Below are 21058 nucleotides of genomic sequence, written 5' to 3' on the forward strand. Positions count from 1 at the left end.
TTAAAGCTATAAAACTAACCACATTAAAATATTAAAAATTACAAAGACCTGGCACTAAGTCAAACTTATAATGTTCAATTACCCAACTTATAGACAAGAGTAATGAACAGGATTTAAATTTGTGGTAGCCAGGTCTTCAGCTTTAGAGGAGGTTAGGAGAATAGAGGCCTGTCAAATTGGGTAGCAGTAGAAGAAATAGGAAGATGACTAACTAGCATTTTGAGTGGAGCTGGAGAAGCACTTGTTCTCTATGAAGCAAGCAAGGTTAGGGATCTACAGAACTTGTCAAAGAGTTTACTTCATTGCCACCCATACAAATGAATACATTTTGCCACGGAAAAGTTTGCTGAAAATTCTTTTCATGCATCACTTAGTAAATGGTTTGTGGAGGGCGGGGAGAGGACGAGATCTGTCGGAACTGAGTCACAGCAGATCTTTTTTATGATCATGATTCCTGAATGAAAAACCAGGTACAGTCATTTGAAAATTACTTTTGAAAATCTAAGATAATAGTTCTCAGGAAATGCATGACCTTTGGCTGCTAATAGAGTAAAGAAAAAAATGTCCTTCTAATTATTCAGGTATAGGTCAAAGCAAGGCCTTTGCAAATTTTACAGGAAATTACTTTTGTATGAATGGAGCTAACTCTGCATTCTTTTTCCATCCGCCTCTCAACCTATTCCATTTTTTTCTCACCTCACCTGGGGCCAGACAACTTCAGAACGGATGTTCTGACCAGGTTAAAAGCATTCCAGCAAAACCCTGTGATTTACTTAAGCCAATTTGACCTATTGGACTATAAACTATATGCACAATCTCACCATACAATGTACTAAGCTAAAATGTTTGCAAGTTCAGTGCATGTGGATGTAGTTTATCTTTTTCTCCTTGACATTGTCAAGGAGAATTAACACATGTACTTACAATTGTAAGTACATGTGTTAAATAAACAAAATTAATAGATACAACAACACAATAATTATATTTGGATTCCATCTTTCTCTCCCCTACCACAATGAAATTAAATTTGAGACAGGATAGTAAAATATTGTCATTTTGGTTCCATATTGATTCCATATTTTGAGGATTCCATGGCAATACCGTTTGACCTGAACATTTACCTTACCAAGGTATCTATCTTACATTTACCTTACCTTGGTATCTATCTTACCAAGCCAATAAGCTTGCCAAAAGTATTTACTTCTCGTGAGAAGATAGTACATTGCTGAGCCAAGATATTGCTATTCTAGTATTTACTTTAGTCCTAGGTCATCATTGCTGCATTTTATGTATACAATCTATACTTAAAGTGATGCTGATGATACCCAGCTATGCATGAGGTGGTAGCTGTGACTTTTACACAACTTCATGTTGGGTATTAATTGTGCCCCTATCTGAATCAGGAGACACTGTGTATAATTATTGACACTTCCGTTATTTCCTGAGTGAATTATGACCATGCATTCCATATGGTGCTGCCTATAAAAAGCATCTGGAAGTTGGTTTAGAACAGGCGTGTCCAACCCAGCCCATGGACTACATGCAGCCCTGCATAGCTAGTATTGTGGCCCCACAAGATTGTAAACTTTTGACCTTATGTGATATATATACATTAAACTATATTGTATATAGTTTATATACAATACTATATATAGTTTATATATAGCCGAAGATAATTCCTCTTACTCAATGCAGCCCAGGGAAACCAAAAGATTGTACACTCATGATTTAGAATGGGCAGGAGCAACACACACAATTATGACTGAACCTTGGTATGCCCATGTAACATCCTTGCTTTACAAACTACTGGTTTTCTGTAGGATTCCATTTTTGTGGCATGAGGCCAGAATATTTGAGGGATTGCCTCTCTCTGATTGTTACTGCCCACTCTATCCAGTCTAGCAGGAGGGGCATTTTTACTTGTTTTATTTATAATTTTTTTTATGCTACCCATCTCTATAATGTGACTCTTACAAATTAATGATAACACCAGCCCTTTGAAGATTAAATCTGCCCGAACTCTTCTGGCCTTTCCAAAAGTGTTTTAAACTTTCTGTTAGGCAGAGGAAATGGGAAAGAATGTGAGTTCTAATTCTGCCTGAGGCATGAAAGCCAGCCTGATGACTTTGGGCCAGTCACTCTTTCTTATCCCAAAACCACATCACAGGGTTGTTGTTGAGGGGGAAATTAGGAGGAAGTAATGTGTGTGTTTGCTGCCTTGAGTTATCTATAAAAATAATAAAGATGGGATTTAAATAGATAAATTAAATACTTTATCAAAGATGTGTTTATCCCTGATTGGCATTCTTCATTCTTCTAATTTTATTATTATTTTTAAATGATTTTTATTACTTGTTATTATATTGATGTTTTCATCTTGTTCATTATACAGAGTCACTTTGGAAGACGGGCAGCCATATAAATCAAATTAAATAAGCAAAGAAATAGTTCAATTTTAAAGGTATAGCATATAACCATGTCACTTATATGAATTTAATTATTTATTTATTGCACACAATTTACAACTCATACCAATCCCAAAGAACTCTGGGTAGTGCACAATATCAAATAAAAAGAACTTAAAATATGATAACTAGTTGAAAAGCAATATCAAAAGTTAACCACAAAAGAAAACTAAATTAAAAAGTAAGAGATGCTTGCGGTCGGTTAGCTGGAACCAAGGGCAATTTTGAAATAAAACAGCTTTCATTTGTTTATGGAATTGCAACAAGTTGGGGGCTGCTTGTATTTCTGGGAGGATAGTACTCCATGAGATGGTAGCTCCTTCAGAGAAGGTCTTGCATCTCACCCAACCTCTGCTCACTTCATGAAGAGAAAGAACTTTCAGCAGGCCACTTCTCCATAGCAGACCAGATGGCAGGGTGGCATGGGGTTGCCTGAATATGCTGAAGTGATATTATATAGGAGAAGAACCATTAAAACCAAAACTTTGAATGAGCCAAGAAGCCTACTGGTAACCAGGGCAACAACTTTAATATTTGTTTGTTTGTTTGTTTGTTTGTTTATCAACAAGTACAAGGAAACAAGTAACAGTATAGATATAGACATGAAAAAACATGAAAAAAAATTGGCACAAATAAAAGTATATAAATGGGCAAAACATAGCCATAAACACATAGAATGATTACATATAAATGGGGACAGTAGGACAGGGATGGTAGGCATGCTGGTGCGGTTATGCACGCCCCCCTTAGGGACCTCTTAAGAAACATGAAAGGTACACAGTAGACAGTTTAAGGTAAAAGGTATGGGGATTAGAGAGACTAACAACTGGATCAGATAGAGTGTTCCAGACATTTACTACTTTATTGCAGAAGTCATATTTTCTACAATCAAGATTAGAGTGAATTACATTAAGTTTGAATCTATTGATAGCCCTTGTGTTATTACAGTTGAAATTAAAGTACTCATTTACAGGTAGGACTTTTTGGTAAATAATCTTATGAACTAAGCATAGGTCGGAAGGTAGACGGCGTAGTTCGAGGCTATCCAGACCTAAAATTTAAAGCCTGGTGGTATAAGGAATTTTATTTCGAGCAGAAGTTTTGAGTACTCCTCTAGTAAAATATAAGTATACTTATTTATTGATCGGTTTCTCCTGCTAATAGTCTTGTTGCCACATTTTGTACCAGCTGCAGCTTCTGAATCATTCCCACATACAGCATATATCAACGGGATTGAGAACAAGTTTTGAGTTACTAGTCAAGGTATGTCATCCAGATAAGGTTGTAACTTGATACATCAGCCAAAGCTGGTGAAAGCCACTTTAGCTGCATCTTCCACATGCTGTTTAAACAAAAATCATGAATCCAGGAGGACCTCAAGTCAACCATTTCATTCAGGAGAAGAAGACCCTTGTCAGAGTAACTAATGGGATTAGTTAAATGCCAGTGTGTCTAGGTAATACTAATATCTCTGCCTTGATAGGATTTAATATGATCTTGTTTCACCCCAACCAGATTCTGACTGCCTCTGTGTTAAAGGGTTCTTTAGCATCACTGGCTCAGCCCAGTTTGAGAATGTATAATTGATTGTCAGCAACATAAAGAAATGATATCTCCTCCAGAGCTGACAGATGACCTCTTCCTGTGATTTCATGTGGATGTTAAACAATATGGACTCAGAACTACAGGACTCTACCTTGGAGCTCCCATAAATTCATGTATTTCTCCACCAAGATCACTGACTGGAACTGCACTTTCAGGTAGGAACAGAACCATTGTAAAACATGAGTCCAAAGCCCTGTAGATGATTCAGAAGGACATTGTGCCCTATGATATTGAACACCACCAAATGGTGTCATAAAACCAAGGGTGGTGTACTCCTTCCATCTAAGTTGCTGCAAAGGCATTTACCAGAATAAACAATGCCTCATGCCTGGGCCTGTATCCTGTCTGAAATTTATTCAGGAAATCGATATCTTCTAGGATTCTCTGATGCTGATTCTCCATCGTCTTCTCAACACTTTCCCTAAAAGGAAAGGATGCAAACAGGGCATAAGTTACATTATTGCTGCCCAACTGAGACACAAAAGAAGTAGAGGATGCCTATAACCAGATTATAGCAAACATGATTTGCCTATCTAATCAATGTGAAAAATCATGAATGACATTATTGGCAGGGATTGCATTACTTTTCTTCTTCACAAAAGCTTTTTTCTGCTATAGGAGAAAAAGAAAGAGGCTAGCAAAATTGCAGATAGTGACAGTATCGTGTGAAATCCCTCCCTATGTACAGTAAAATGCCAATAAATGACATATGACAATGAGACCTCAATGGATTTCTTATCAGTGGAGAAATCCAAAATTTTTCACTACCGGTTCTGTGGGTGTGGCTTGATGGGCATGGCAGGGGAAGGATACTGCAAAATCTCCATTCCTACCCCACTCCAAAGGAAGGATACTGCAAAATCACCATTCATTCCCCACTCTGGGGCCAGCCGGTTCTCCAAACTACTCAAAATTTCCAGTACCGGTTCTCCAGAACCTGTCAGAACCTGCTGGATTTTATCCCTGGACCTCAAGTAATGCAGAACATGGGGACCAGCATGATTAACTGCTCCTGACCACAAAGGACATATTGCTCCAGTGCTAAAGGCCCTTGGCAGCTCTCAAGTTTGTTTAAAGACTCAATTTAAGATAGCTGATTTTGCTTTTAAAGCTGTATGCAGCCTGGGGGTGATATATTTAAAAGCCTTTTCTCCACGTGAACCTATGTGCCAATTATGATAATCTTCAGAATCCCTTCTCCAAGAACTTCTGCTTTCTGAGGTCAGGCAGGTTACCTGACAGAGGTCACTTTCTGATGTGTTGCCAGCCTGAGGTGCTCTTTTTCTAGATATTACACCTGGCAATATCTGTTATATCTTATGTAGAAGGCATTGAAGGGCAGACAGCAGAGAGAAGGACTGGTGCTAAGAAAATGTTGAGAAGAGAGATATGAAAATTATACAGCTGGTGTGGATTAGGCATGTATAGTATTGTCGGACTAGTTAGATGGCAACCAAGGAAGGACAGATTCACTTGGTGTAAACAGAATTATCCAGTTCTTTATCTACCTCCACACTATTTACCACCATGTGAATTTGGGATAAATTATGGAATGGAAAAATGAGTCAGGGTTCTCCCCCTCCCAAATTTCTTTTGAGGGCTGTTTCCTTAAATCATCTTATTTCAAATAAATATAAGTTCTAGTCCCATTTGGGCATCAAAAACCCGCTGGGTGACTTTGAGCCACTCATGGTCTCCCAGCCCAGCCTGCATCACAGGGTTGTTGTTGTGGGGAAAATAGGAGGAGGAAGGAGTATTTGTATGTTCACTGCCTTGAGTTAAAAGCAGGATTTTAAAAATCATATAAAAAACAATCCTATGTTTTACATTGACTGCTGTGCCTTTGCTCATGAGGAATAATAGTCTTGCTCTATTTAAATTTGACCCAATAAGAAAAAACAACAGGTTAGGTTTGGGATGTTGCTATTTAAGAATACAAGCCAACAGAAACATGTTCATAGGAGGGTAAAGAAGAAAGTTCAGAACTTTCTGTTCAGAAGAAAGTAAAGGGATAGTCATATTCAAGTATCTGAAAGAGCTGTCACATACAATATGTTTTAAATTTATTATTGTCTCTGATGTTGGTGAGGTCCAAAGCAACAGGTTTATAAGTCAAGAAAAACAACGTGGCTGGTATCCTCAAGATACTCATCACTAAAAGTCTTCAAACAATTAAACAATGTCTATATATATGGGCATCACCTGACACACAGAAATTAAATTAACTCTATTTCTGGTACAAGGAAGTGAAAATGCTCAGATATAACAGCAGAGCCAAGGCCAGGAGCTGACTGTAGAACAGATCATGCGAGGAAGGATCAAACAAATCAAAGAATGTTATGTACAGTACAGATGGAACATGACAAAACAGACTGACATCCAGTTGGCAAAGAAGTGAAACAAGGCTGTGTGCTCTTTCCTTGTTTATTCAATTTATATACTGAGGGAAGATGAATTGGAAGAAGAATGTAGTTTTAAAATTGGAGGAAGAAGCCAGTCCTGGCAGGTGGTATCATTTGCAAATGATTAGCAAGCTCTAGTAATGAAAGTCAATGAACACAGTGGAAAAAAATTGGACTAAAGTTAAATATAAAGACCAAATGAACATCAGGAGGTATAGCAACTAACCTTAGAATTTACAATTAGGAAATTAAAGTAGTAAAACTTTCTGCCTTTTAAGATTAATTAAGGAACTTGAGATCAAGAAATATGGTGTAGGCTAGTGCTTGGTAGAGTAACAACAAAGATTCTGGAAACATATGCAGATGCTGTGATGTGTTTATACTTGCAAAGATCAGAATCACAATCAGAATCGGGGAATGATTTTCTCTGTTATGATTCTTTGATTACATGCTATAAAGTCAATTTTACAGAACCAAAATTTGGATTTTGAAGAAACAAGAAAGGAAGAATATTGATGCTTTTGAACTTTTGTGTTGGGGAAAACATGAAAATACAATGGATGGACAAGAAAACAAAGCCCAAGTGTATATTGAAGAAATCAACCCAGCATTCTTACTTGAGGCACAAATGAGCAAGCTCAAATGAACACCTTTGGACATATTGTGGGAAGACTCAGCTCTTTGTGAAAGGCAAAAGGACAACAAGAAGAGCATGACCAGAAGCAAATTGGATGGGTTCAGTTATAATGATGATGGGTGCACCAGTGGAAGACCTGAATGACCAGCTTGGGGACATCTATCTATCTATGTGATGGCTGCAATGTCCAGTCTCCTTCACAACAGTTATATTGGCTGGTGCTGCTGATTTTCTTTTTGCAACATCTGCAGATCCTGGTTGCAGTCTCTTCTCCTAATTCTTTCCCATCTGAATTATGAATAGAAAAATATAGGCCAAACTTTTAGCATTTTTTTTTTGCCAGCGTTATAAAAACAACATTCAAAAAAACCACCAGCAAACTTTGATGCAACTTTATTACCAGTACTATACTTAATCGATAATAATTCAAGGACAGAACAGTAGCTGGGTAGTCAACTCAGCTCACTCATCTCTGTGAATCTTCACAACAAGCATCCAAATTGCAGACCTTTGCTCTCCCAGTGAAAAAGGCTAATTGATATTGATGCTTGTGTTCTGATTTTTGCAAACTGAACTTATTTGTTTGTTTAGTCCAGGTGCAGAAACCCATACATATCACAGAAAATCTGGGACCAGCCATTTGGCTCAAATAGCTAACAACAGCCAGGAGTATGGAGGGGTAGGTTTGGAAGGGGTGGTATGGGGGGAATGTTCTGTTTGAGGAAAAGCTATTGTATTGTAAACAGGATAAAGAGAGACGGAGACAATCACTTACGGCTTGTCTGATATATCCCCAGGTCATTGTGCAGGATCTCCCACAGCACTATTTAATGGAGAAAAAGCATGGGCCATTAGCAGATCTTTTTAACTTTTGAGGGTAAAGGTGACAGATTCCTTGGTCTGAGTGATCTTCAGATGCCTGGTGAATTCAGCAGAACCCAGGATGTTCACAAGAACAAGTGCTACCCAAACTAGTATTTAACTACCACCCTCATGTCTTTGCCATCCTTTCACTATTCAACAGCTACAAGCTTCCGTGCTCCTTCTTCTCATCTTCTCTGCTTTTCAGAAGTTTTTCATTTCTTGAAAATAACAGCAGAAGGATTATCATACTCATATTATTTTTAAATATGTCAAATGTGATTTTATTTTCATGTCAGAATTGCCTTCTTGGATCGTCAAATCTGAGAAAGACCCTAATACATCCTACTCTTCCCCCTGGTCCAAAATGGTCCATTCTTGAAGAGCAATTGCCAACAACTACTTTCCACTGAGCAAAATTCTTTTCACTCATGACAGGAAACATTGAAAAATGTTTCTCAGCAGGTAGCAGCACTGGTTGATCTTGGCTTGGTTTGGGAACTAAGCAACCTTGCAGCTTGGATGGTTCTTAGCTGGGAGATCACTAGATAATCCTACAGACTGGAAGAAAGCAACCACAAACCACTTCTTCCTATTATCAAGAAAGCAATCCAAATGCAATCTTCATAATCATCAGGATTCAAGCTCATCTTGCGGGCATCTTGACAATATCCAGATTTATTTCTATCAATATCAGAATAGAAGAATATCCTGTTTTTCCCTGTCATGAGTAAAATTATCTGCTTCAAATGCCTGTTTGGAAAAAGTTGAAACAGAACAAAGTTCTCTAATTCCCTTCTTATTCTGCTTTATCAACATATGTTCTTAAGACAGTTACTATACTTAATATAAACCCCATGCAAAAGACATTCAAACAAATCTGTTGGAATATTTTAAACTATGTAAGAAACACATGCACCAAGCCAGCAAAAGGACCAGTGTTTAATTTTCCTGAACTCTCAAAATTGCATAAATATTGCTGTGATTCAACAAGCTTCTTCCCATGACTTCAAGAAAATTTGGATTTTCCATCAACCATTATTAAGATATAAAAGCATAGGATTGCTCCTATGGAATGTGTAATTCTGACACATGCAATTATTCCCCAAATAACTAGAAACAAGCAGGCTTTCTTAACAGTGATAATTTTACTGACTTTGTTTTTTGTTTTTCTTGAAGAGCTGAGGTGGGCTGGGCCTAAGGGGATAGGAGAGGAATGAGTTTAAGTGCAGCTAGACGGATGCTCCTCATTTGGTTGGTCTCCCTTCAGGCCACGTTGGGGCCGGTCTGTCCAAAGGTTGACAGATTCCCTCTTACACAAGCCAGATCTCAGGCTTTCACGGACAAGGAAGGAAAAAGACAAGTGCCAGAAGTCTTCCAACAAAAAGTCTTCCCGATGATGGGCAGCTTGTAAGATCCCAGGTCCTTTTAAAACATCTGGAGAGCATACAGTCTCTCCCATCCTTTACATTTTAGGGGACTATCTTTTACAGAGATGTGGAGAGGAATGACAATGCCCTGCAGGTAAACATAGTTTTCTTACCTTAGCACTGCTATGTGGGAGGCTTCCAAATATCCCTTAAAAAGGATTTAACATAGAAATGCAGTATCGGACTAAATAAGAATAACATAAACTTCTGTAGTCCAAGAGGAACAAAAGGAAAAACTTAGATAAGAGTAACGAACATGATTTACTCTATTGCATTAGTTTACTGTATGATTTTTATTCATGATAGTCAAAAACGTTATATTCTAAATTAATACAATAGACCCAAAGTAATAACCATTTGTATGGAGCAATAAATATACTAGCAATAAGAGTACGATAGCCCTAGCAATAAGAGGATAAAAGAGAGTCAAGATGGAGCAGTTCAAAGGCTTTTTTAAAAAAATCAGTCTTCTACTTCTGTAATGCTTAACTAAAATCTTTTAGAGAACGTGTTCAGCACTCTGCAGTTTGTGTTCCCCAGCAATATTGGCAGTATTATGTCATCAGAACTAGTCATCCTTGCTAATTAAGAAAAATATTTTTATATGTACATAACTGGATTGAGATGACAATATAATATTACAATTAAACAACTAAAGAAGAAAAGGAGGAAATCTGAATAATGAAAATAAAACAATTCCAACTTATTTGCCCAATTTTTTGAAAAGTTATCTTCTTTGAATTACCTCAAAAAAGTTTAATCCGATGGTTGGCACACAATATACATTAAGAACCCATTGCCACAAAAGGTAAATGTCTGAAAAAAACCAAAAATGACTGAAAATAATAGGCAAAAAAAAAAAAAAGTGCTGGAATCAGGGAAAATGTTCAGCAAAATATTTGGTATATTGGTAAGTATATAAAGAGGAGAGTTGCCCCAAATCCGCAAAGCTGGAAATTTGGGGAAACTATCCTAAGGATGCTACTCCAATGGCAATTTTTGTACTTAGATGCCAATCCACCGGTTTTTACTCATTAACAGGGGGAGGGCCTTATATCGTGGAAGGTCTTGGGGATCCCATGAAAACTTTCATATGTTAGAGATCCCAGGAATCAACCTCAAAAGAGTGAAAGCTGAATCTGGAAGGACTTTTTCACAAAAGGAGCAGATACTCTTATAATTAGTTAAATTAGACTGTCTTCTTCCACTTTCCATTCTTTTATTGATGGAAAATCTAGGATGTTCTTGGTTCGGTGTTTTAAACCAAGGGAGTATACTTTAGAAGAGATTTAAATTAGGCAAATAAAAGAGCACATTACAAATTTAAAATGTGCTACACTTAATTAAAACTGCCCCAAGGCTTCAAATGTTACATGAAAGAAATTCAACATCTTATCGTTTTTATAATATGAGCAGTACAATTAGAGAGAGGTCAAAAGTTGAAGATACAGTATTGAGCTATGCAATTATTCATTGCAATATTTGAAAATTACCAAAACATCACCATTTTTACATTGGGTCTCATATTATATGTGCACAAATGAAATTGAATAGAAAAATGTTGTTTTCTCCACTATTGCATCTGGATGCTTGGGGAAAAAACAGAAGAAAAAAGAACATTAAAAGATTTTTCAGTGATCTTTTTTTTTTTATTGAAAAAGTTTTCAAATACAAATTTTCCCCCTTTTTTTCCCCCTCTCCCTCCCCTCCCTAACCCCCCCTCCCCACCCATCCCCCCCTGTGACTTCTTCATAACAAAAAAAAAAAAACCTAATTCATAACAGATTACTTACTCCCTCCTCTAGATATTGACCTTTACTTACTAAAAATATTATTAATATTATAACATCCCCCTTTATCCATACATTTCAGAAAAGAGAAAAGAAAGGGAAAAAAAAAAGACATTATACTATGACATTATAGAATAACTTCTCCACTTTAAAACTATACAATAAGTCCTACTTTAACATTTAATCTTCTATATATATTACTATAACATTTCAAAGCGGCCTTCCCCATAAAATCTAGTTTAACATTTATTCCACTCTATCCATTTCCTCCACTCCCCTAAATATATCACTTAAAAATCCCTTTTCTTAGACTAATCAATCTACTAACTAGCTTATTCACCCACTATCATGCAAAATTACCATACACAACATTTCTTAATATCTTTGAATCACTGCCCACACTACTTAAAAATATATGTCTATATTTTCCATTATATCTAAATAAAAAAAAAGAAAAGACAATAACTTTAAATTTATAATCCATATAGTATCTTCTTTGAGGTCTTTCCACTGGATTGGTAGAACCAACATCCATAATCGGGTAACATAGCTTGCTGGTGCAACAGTTTATTCAGGATCTTCAATCATCTCTGCCCCCATCAGTAGTAAATATCTTCTTATATGTATAAAAGTAAAAACAACCACCCGAGTGACATTATAATTATATTCCATATAGTAATAATTGTGGGTTTCATCAGGATTATTAATTCCCATCATCGTAGTGGGTAACAACCCGATCTTCTGCATGCCCCAGCATAATTCTCTTGCCTTGTGATTCAAGATAATATAATATGTTTATCAACACAAAAAGAAATTCCAAAATGGATAATTCAAATCCATCAGTTTAAGGCTCGTTTCACGTCCCCAAATTACGGCCATGCAGAGATCTGCCACAATCCTCAGGATGATATTAACCAATACGTCGCCTCTTCTGTGTTTACACATAATCATTCATATTTTAAAGTCACTGGCTTCACTGTTGCCTAATTTAGAAATTTCTATTTTTATGCCACCTATTTCTTTTTTTCTTTTCTTTTTGTGGGTTTGGTTTCCATCCTGGTTTCCTTTCTGCAAATTGTGTATCATCTGGTCGGTTTTTATTCTGCTTTGTAGATTGGTCTTGTTGGTTTTGTTTTTGTATCTCATGTTTCTTTTTTATCCCTTGTATATCCCCTAATTGGTTTCCATGCTTATCCTTGCCTTGATAAGTCATCACATTAATGTTAGATGCCACTTCTCTCAAATTTGTAGATAGTCCAGCTGGGGTATCCAATAAATCCAAAGGCAATTCATCTGGTACAGTCTCTGTAATTCGATATTTTACCTTTATTTCCGGCTCCTTCTGCTTATCCTGTATTATACCTGAAGATGTTAAGTTCATTTTCAACCTATTTTGATAAAATTCTTCTGCTCTTTCAACAGTATTTAGCTGATATCTTTCTCCTTGGTATCTAAATATAATACCAACTGGGGCATCCCACCTGAATGGGATATTTCACTTTTTTAACTCAATCACCAGAAAACCAAATTTCTTCCTTTCCATCAATATCTTAGGTGGGAGTTCCTTGTAAATCCAAATCTTTCTTCTATACAATTGCAAATTAGAATTGAAGGAATTTTGCACGATATTATTCCTAATTACTTTATCTGTAAAATAAATCACCACATCTCTAGGCAATTGCCTTTGCTTAGCAATCCCGGAGTTGATTCGATAAACTCTGTCAATCCTACAAAACACTTCGTCAGGTTGAACCTTTAGAATCCCAGCTAGAAATTCAGAAGATATTTTCCTTAAATCCTCTCTATTATTTTCCTGCAAACCTCTTAATCTTATCGCATATTCTGTGAAATTATATTGTACCATTAAAATCTCTTTTTCAATCTTCTGTTGCAGATTTTCTGCATTACCATACTTTTGATCAGCATCCATTTTAGGTTTTTCTTCTAAGCTATTATCCTGAGTGTTTGTCAAATCATTTTCAATTTTTTGAATTCTATTGTCCAATTTATCTTGAATTTCTTCCATTTTAGACTCTAGTACATTAGTATTTGTATCCAACTGTATCATAAATTCTGTAAAACCATTAGCCACTTTTGAGAGTTTTTTCTCCAAAAAATCAAACTTAGATTTCACCAATTCTTTAATTTCCTGCTTAAATTTTTCAAGTTGCTGATTCACAATCTCCTCCCTTCTTTCAATCTCCTCTATAAAAAATTCTATTATATTAAAATCAGGTTTCTGAGACTGAAGAGTTAAGACTTGTTCCTTTAAGTTGTTGGTGGGGGAATCCCCCCCCCCTTCTTGTTTATCTGACTTTATGAGTCTCGGTGCCATGTTTCTGCCCAGGCAGGCTTTGTTAAAAAAAAGCAAGAAAGACTTCTTTCCAATCAACAACAATATCAGGTCTCCAAGGGAAAAAAAAGGAGAAAAAGACACAGGAGCGAAGTTTTGTCTACAAATGTAGCCAGTGGTATTTATTCCGCTACATTGTAGTAATAAAAAACGGAAGGACTTTCCCTTTCAGCCTCTCCTCCAGCCGACGCCATTTTAAAAGACTTTTTTTCCCTCTTTCTTTTCCTCCTCTCTCTTAAGTAATTTTTTTTAAAAAAATCAGTAAAATACTTGCGGTTCAGTATTACAGGTCCAGCTCACATTTTCTTTGAGTAGTCTGTTAAATTTGCAGGCTTGCTTTTGACGCCTGGCTCTGCACAGAAACTGCCTTGGTCACACCAGTGATCTTATTCTCATGCAGAATGAAACATTCCACCTTTCCTTATAAAAGGTGGGCAACCAAGCCTCTTAATTCTCCTTTATTAGTCATATGAAATCTTTTATAGATCCTAAAGTTCCATTTGAATTTTCATGAATCAAAGTCATAAGATTAAGAGCATAGCAACATTTTATTTATTTATTTTATTATTATTTATTAGTTTGATTTATATGCCGCCCTTATCCGGAGACTCACGGCGGCTTACAATGCTTTTAAGCAATAGCCTTCATACTTTTGTATATACCTGCTTAGTAGGGATTTTTGGCCTCCCCAAGTGGTGTTCTATTTTATACAAAGTCAGCTTATTGCCCCCACAAACCGGGTCCTTATTTTACCTACCTTGGAAGAATGGAAGGCTGAGTCAACCTTGAGCCTGGTGAGACTTGAACTCGCAGTAATTGCAGGCAGCTGGCAGCTAAATACTACTTTAACAGTAGTTTAGTCCACTGAGCCACCAGGCTCTTTTCACTGTATTTTCACTGTATTTGTCCACTCTATCTTTAATGTTTTCCCCTAAATTAAAAAAAAATACTCCAAATATTTCCTCACACAAGCGCTCAGATTTATTTTTCTTATCATTTTCCATTGTTGGTTTCTCCCCTTTTACACCATTCTTTTTAAGATGGTAATGAAAACTATATAATGTTCCAAATATGGCCCCACATAGATTGGTATATAGTAAATACCAAATTCTTTGTATAAATACAATTATGCTTTACACTGCAACTAAAGATGGAAAGCCTGAAACCTCAGAGCAATGATCCAGTACTATATGAGGGAGTTTCCTATATTTCTGGAAATACGTTTTAGATCTTGCAATTTAGGAGGAATATCACTGTTATTTTTAGAGTAAACAGCACATTCCTGCTCTTTAACACTTTTTCTATATGGGTGCTGCTTTATTACAGTTTAATACAGGATTATGCCTGTTAGCCTGAAACTGACATAGATCCAGGGGACAAATGGTGGAAGGCTAGGCTTGATCAAGAGAGTCCTCTAGACCAGGGGTGTCAAACTGGATCTCTTCCGAGGGCCGGATCAGTTTTGTAGTTCTCCTCTGTGGGGGGGAGATGGAACGGATGCCTCCTGCAGCATCCTGCCGACCAAAACTGGGCACATGCGGCCCCCATGCACCTCATTTTCAGCCTTCCCGGCCTCCTGTAGCACTCTGAGTTTGATATCTCTGCTCTAGACCTTAGTAATCTAATGAGCATTTAATGACAAGCATAAAATCAGAGAGACAAAGCAAATTCTTCACTGTCCAGGAACTCTGGATAAATAGGCATGTATATGAGATGTCTTGACTGATTACTTGAGGAACCAAAATAAATTAATAAAGTGAAAAAAAAGAAAAAAAACTATTGTGAGTCAATCAGTTAAAAACTTTATCCAGTCAATTCTTGATTGATAGGCTGTATGGGAGGCTTCCAAGGTCCTTCATTGTTGAAATTAAACAAAGTGTGTTTCTTTCACAAATGTAGGGGAACCTCTCTTCTTTACCATGACCAGGGCGTGGGTTAAATCTGGATTTTGCATGCACTGGATTTTACCTGCATGGTGAGCAAATGAGAAATAGATTTTGTGAGTATGTGCTCTATAAGAATATCTGCATGTGGCTACTTGGAGATGGGAGAATACAGTATATGAGGTGGAAAGGGAAGTAAATTCCCACTTCCTTTCACATAGGAAATGGATCTCATTTGATCTAATATTGTTACATAATAAAACTGCTAGATTTCAAACCGGAAAAAGTTACGTTCAATTCATGTTTGTACAACAAGCCTGACCCAGCCTGGCCTTCAGATAACAAAATTGTTAGTAAATTTGTTAGATGAATGAAGGAAATGAAAACAACTGCCTTTGACCTTTACAATAACTGGCACTGCCTATTTTATTTTTTTAATTAAATCATTTAATTATGGTAAAAAGAGTGATCTCTTCTTATTTTCTCTTATTTATTTATTTATTTATTTATTTATTTATTTATTTATCTATCTATCTATCTATCTATCTATCTATCTATCTATCTATCATATTTGTATACCGCCCTACTCCCGAAGGACTCAGGGTGGTGAACAGCCAAAATAAAATACAGAGACATACAAAAGTTAAAAAACTATTAAAAACAGATTAAATAATTTAGGCTCAAAAAACAAATTAAAAATATCCAATTTATCTAAAAAACATTTAAAACCCAATTTAAAAGCCAATTTAAAAGGGAGAGTTAGGCCAGACCAGCCTGTTGGAATAAAAACGTTTTTAGGGCGCGGCGGAAGATGCGTAAGTCTTGGATCCTCCGTATCTCCGGGGGGAGCTCATTCCAGATGGCAGGTGCCCCCGCAGAGAAGGCTCTCCCCCTGGGGGCTGCCAGTCGACATTGTTTGGCCGACGGCACCCTGAGGAGCCCCTCTCTATGGGAGCGAACTGGTCGGTGAGAGGCTACTGGTGGCAGAAGGCGGTCTCGTAAGTACCCTGGTCCTGAGCCATGGAGCACTCTAAAGGTGGTAACCAAAACCTTGAAGCGCACCCGGAAGACCACTGGGAGCCAGTGCAGCTCGCGCAGGAGGGGGGACACATGGGAGCACCACATCGCTCCAGTCACCACCCGTGCGGCCGCATTCTGGACCAATTGGAGCCTCCGGGTGCTCCTCAAGGGGAGCCCCATGTAGAGAGCATTGCAATAATCCAGGCGTGAGGTGACAAGGGCGTGAGTGACCGTGCGTAACGAGTCCCGATCCAGAAAGGGACGCAACTGGCGAATCAGGCGAACCTGATAAAAAGTTCTCCTGGCTACGGCCGCCATATGCTCTTCTAAAGACAGCCGCGAGTCCAGGAGGACGCCCAAGTTGCGAACCCCATCTTACAACATCCTTAGTGATTAAACAAATTAATAAAGAAAAAGGGATAAACTATCCTGTTCTACATCCAAGGACTTTTTTCCACTTACGTAAACATGATATAAATATATCCTGCTGTGTCCTCTTGATGTCCTTTCACCTAATCCGTATCTTAGGAGTGAGTCACTTTTGAATCACTGTTAGCAGAACAAAAACTGGACTATACAATCCAATATACATCTAATTAATCAATAAAGTCATTATTCTTTTCCCTTATTATTCTGACATGAGTAATAAGTGGTGGTACAATTAGATAACCCCTACCAGGTTAAATCAGTCCACTTCTTATTGGTCACATTAGCATGGGGAAGAGTTACTCCCTTCAACACCTTGGCCCATGGGTGAAATGCTACCTGTTCGCACCGGTTCAGGCGAACTGGTAGAAAAAAAACCTACCGGTTTATACAAACTGGTATTTCTGACGATCAGCTGTGCCCCGCGATTTATATTCACTAGAAAGTAGGAAACCTATGCTTTCTAGGTTTCCTAGAAATCTAGGAAAGGTTCCCCCCTCACTGTTCTACTTCAAAAGACTCCTTTTTCTGCACGAAGCATGCGTTTGGTGTGCACTGCGCATGCACAGGCAGCGAACTGGTGACAACCCACAGAGGATTTCACCACTGCCTTGGCCCTGACCTAGTTTAGACTGGGCTCTCTGTTCTAGCTGTCAAATCTCTCAGCCAATTCCCAGCTCAGAGGCTTTGACAGAAGGCTAACGTGAATCATTGCATAACCTCTTTATGAAACCTCTATGGCTGATCAGCTGCTATTCAGACTCTTTTCTGAATATGATATTAGTTAAAGTGTATTCAAAAGGAACTGGAACAGTAGTTGAGCACCTTGAGAGGGAATTTGGGACTTTGCCTCCTCCCACCCCCCACCCCACCCCCCACTCAAGACAGTATTTGTAGCATAACTTTGTCCTGGTTGATGGCATTTGTTGGGAGAGGACCAAAATGAAGCCAGTTGAATCTCCCAGTCTCTGTCTTTGATATGCCCCATACATTGTACATAAGGACAGTAGGTTTAGCTGGCATCACATCAGACACTGCTGGTATGAGAATAGCAAATGTTAAGAATTGGTTCAAGATTACATTTAGGTCAGTCATGGGAGAAAGTTCCCACGTTTGCTGGATCATGTGGAACAACTTTTAACTAGATTGATTCTTGGTCTGATTCACTCTTATGGTGGGGAGGTATGGTGGGAACCTCTACTGGGATTTACAAATGGATGGCGAGCCCAAGAATGGTACACAATATCATCTCCTGGGAAACCAGGGCTGGTATGGACACTTTTCTGACCATAGAATTCTGTTTCTGTATCAGCAATCCAAAATATTCAAATAAGAAAATTAAACTTTCACTACTATGGAGGAGAAGCAACAAGAACAGTTTTTCTTGCTTAATTTCTATGTTGCGAACAGAACTACTGCTGTATATGTATATTGGTGAATTAAAATGTTAAGAATTGAAAATACCTCATTCGTGGCATTTTTTAAAACTTGGGTCAAAGTTCAAAATGAGATTTCTACCCAAGACAGTTCTGTAGTCTATATTAAACTTATTTCTGAAAGGGACGTGACTTTATAATCAGTCCATGCTACAAATCACACTTCTGTTATGGATAACAAATCCAGTTTTTCATCCCCTTGAATTAAAAGAAGGCTTGAATCAATAAATAAACTTCACAGAGTGGGGTTACACTTGAGAAGAAAGCTGTGATGATATTTTTCTAGGAAGCTCTATCAGCCTTCTTTTTTAAAAAAATCTATAACATGAGATATAGGAAATTTTCTGTTGATTTGAGGACATTGTTGGTGACCTCGTAACAAAAGCCAAATCACTCCATATATCTGATGATGTATAGCTGATAATACATATCCACTGCCATGACAGTGGATAGCCTGAAGGTATAGGTTAAACTCAAAACAAGCAAACTAAAGTTTTTGGATTTCATTGAATGCTAAATGTTTGTAGAAACCTTTGACCTTGCACTAATGGCCAAAGCTGACCACACCAAGTCTTGTTATAATCACCAGCAATCCATTAGATTCTGCTGCTTGTTTTGGTGTCACAAGTAGCATTGAGGCAAAACGATTCCAAGACAGATAGGTGTATAATTTACAAGATGCATATGTGTGTGAGAGAGAGAGGGAGGGATCTATTTTACTGGAGGGACAAGAAAATAGCATAAGCACACTTCAGGAGACCAACTTGTCAGATTCATTACTAAGAATGTTTCACAAGGAAGATTAAAGAAAATCTAGCTGAAGGTGCCCAGCAGCTAAAATGAAGTGGTCAAGGATGGAACAGAATAGAGAGCACGTTGTTGAAAAATATTTCTACATAAATCAAAGAATATCAACATCTTAATTAACAAAATAATCTATAAATTTGGTGAAGATTTTTCACTAACAAAATTTACAGGCTGTTCAATTTTACAGATATACTAGTCCAAAGCAACAAAAAGTACAATTTCTGAGTTAAGAGCAGAAATAACATTTAAAAATTAAAAAGAAATAGCAAGTACATTGGGACAAAAGGTTCTAGATCAATCTAATGCTGCTGGGATTATGGGTGCTGAAGTCTTAACAATTTAAGGGTATCATTTGGGACCAGGCTGTCTCCAATACTGAATTAGTTCTCATCTTTTTTTTTTAATTACAGAATATACAAAGCTGAAATATTAGGTCTACAGTTCAGAATTTAAAGTGACTGAAATCTCAACAGCACCTTTCAAATGGAGGGGAAATTGTGAATTAAAATAGGATATGCAGAGAAATTCACAGAAGAAAGTCAAACTGCAAAATGGCAGGCACATTATTGTGACTGATTACCTACCATCTTGTCCTGGATATTGGCAAACTTCCTCTCTGACTTTTCTGATGCCTTCACTTGAGGATCCTGCACCAGTTCAAAAGCAGCTGGGGTTCTTTCTGCTCCCACCTTACCAGCAATGCTGGAAAGGTGAGCTGATTTATTGCCAGTTCAAATACAGTTCATCTGAAACTGCAGCAAAGCTAATTTTTCCTTTCAAATACCCAGCTGCTTGGCAGCCCAGTTTCTTCATTGATGGGGACATTTGCCTCTCTGTCTTCTTTCTCCTGAATTTAAGGCAAACAAGCTCTTGATTTCTGCTCACTCCTGGAGCTTTAATTGAGGACATATTTCACGAAAATTTAGGATCAAGATAGTTGCTGAGAAGAAAGAAGAAGACTAAGCAGCAGTCTATTGTAGTTTTCACGGTATCTAGGTGACACTAGCCAAAGATAAAAGAGAAGTGGACACAGGTTTTGCCAGTTTTACCCTGCACTGAGGCGGCTACTGTGCACAGCAAACAGCTGTAAACACAACAGTAAAAACAAGCCTTTCAATCAGAGGTGGGTTCTACTTACCTTTACTACCGATTTGTAACGGGGCCGCACACACGCACGCTCTTCTGCACATGCACAGAAGCGTTTTCATGACATCTCGGGTCAGTGGACGGAGCCTCCCGCCGGTTTTACTACTGGTTCTATAGAAGTTTGAATTTACAATCAAAAGAAATTCAGGAAAACAGCTGATTGCCCAAATGTTAACATGTTTACTTGTTCAATTCCATAGGTTGCCATTGCTTTTGTAACGCAAGCAGAAGAAATGGGACTGGAGCCCCACGTAGCCTCCAATTGTTTCAATCCTTCAGATTTGGGAAGGAGGACTTGTTTTGTTTTGCAAAGGGCCAACAACTGTATGCAACATGTACTGAAAATAAGGAAGAAGAATACGAGCCATTTTTTCCCTCCCTTTTGTTGGAGTGGGAAGCAAAAACACTAATAGACATTGCATCCTATTTACACTTTCCTATTGATTAGCTTGAGGAAGCACTGATGTTCCCTGCTACTCCCAGTGTTTCAAATTTGACTGAAGGTTATTGGCCATCAGGTCAAAGTTCATTTCATGGGCCTGAAGGGTAAAAACGAGAGGGGTTGCTTTACTTATTCAGAAATCCTCCACTTGCAGTTCAGTGGCTAAGTCCACAGTTCTACAACTTTAGTTTATCAATATCTTTTAAAAGTTTAAAAGGAAAAGTTCTCTGTTTTCCTTTTCAGATTTTATTCAAAACTGGATATCTCTAGCTCATTCTGCTCCTACAGTACCTTAAATTCAAGACTCAACAACTGGTTGCAACTGCTTTTACTAATGGTGGACTGCTTATTTTGC

The 21058-nt window shown here is 37.7% G+C and overlaps 1 long non-coding RNA gene across 1 annotated transcript; it reads right to left on the minus strand.

Annotated features, from left to right (window-relative positions):
• Positions 1-14439: 14439 nt before the first annotated feature.
• On the minus strand, positions 14440-20753 carry LOC132711797 (uncharacterized). Its single transcript, XR_009622544.2, has 3 exons — positions 20693-20753; positions 20254-20372; positions 14440-15511 (listed from the first exon to the last, which is right to left on the minus strand). It is a non-coding gene; the product is annotated as an uncharacterized LOC132711797 (long non-coding RNA).
• Positions 20754-21058: the final 305 nt, after the last annotated feature.

This window comes from Pantherophis guttatus, chromosome 4 (assembly GCF_059756535.1).
Source record: "Pantherophis guttatus breed Tessera chromosome 4, ASM5975653v1, whole genome shotgun sequence".
Classification (NCBI taxonomy): Eukaryota; Metazoa; Chordata; class Lepidosauria; order Squamata; family Colubridae; genus Pantherophis; species Pantherophis guttatus.